Raw genomic sequence first — 773 nt, 5'->3', positions numbered from 1 at the left:
AAATTTCAGAGTTAATGGAAACACGACTGCAAGCTTATAACCGCGTCCAAGAGCGCAAGTATGCGGGGATGTGTGGATGGAATTATTTTTAAAACGATCATGTGTGGACGCAACACTTGTTATAAAACGGAGGTCAGCAGATATGCGTTTGTAGAAATACCCGCCTACGTGTGGACATGGCCTGAGAAGGCGGCTGCAGAAAGGAGTCTCCAACAGACGTCTGTCTCTCATAAACGCTATGCCAGGTGCTAAATTTATAAAATGAATGTTGAGGATACTGTTGGAAGATATACTATATGCACATCCATCCTTGCAAAAGTTTAGATGTTTTTTTTTTTTTGGTTGGAGAAACACAGACATGCTGCAGCGACAGGCTCTAGGATGATGTCATTAAATGGACGGCACTCACAAGGAGCCAAAAGTGCTGCCTTAGAGATCGAGTTGTCTTACTTCCTGATCAGAAAAGAGCTCACAAAATTAACTCTTATTTAATAAAAAAAACATCTTCTTTATTGTGCTAAAGGTAATATACGATCATATACATGTACAGTGATATAGTTTGCTCTAAAAGGCCTAAGGAAAGTATGGTATCGGCCCTTCAATCTTTGGGTGTTGGAGAAAATAGCAAGTCCTTTCAAGTCAAGAGGCTTAAGTCAGAGTTAAGTTATGAGTTACGGCTGTCAGTCAAAATCAAGTCACAAGGTACTCATGTTAAAGTCAAGTCTAATGTCATCAAATCAATACTCAAGTCAGATTCGAGTCTTAGTCATGTG

The 773-nt window shown here is 39.7% G+C and overlaps 1 long non-coding RNA gene across 1 annotated transcript in view; it reads left to right on the top strand.

The window, feature by feature from the left end:
* Positions 1-773, top strand: part of LOC112142249 — a 10,564-nt gene that overhangs the window by 7,319 nt on the left and 2,472 nt on the right. The gene's annotated exons all lie outside the window — the stretch shown is intronic.

This window comes from Oryzias melastigma, linkage group LG2, assembly GCF_002922805.2.
Source record: "Oryzias melastigma strain HK-1 linkage group LG2, ASM292280v2, whole genome shotgun sequence".
Taxonomy (NCBI): Eukaryota; Metazoa; Chordata; class Actinopteri; order Beloniformes; family Adrianichthyidae; genus Oryzias; species Oryzias melastigma.
Note: the sequence above shows the minus strand (reverse complement) of the source record. Positions and strands in the feature narration are given on the sequence as shown.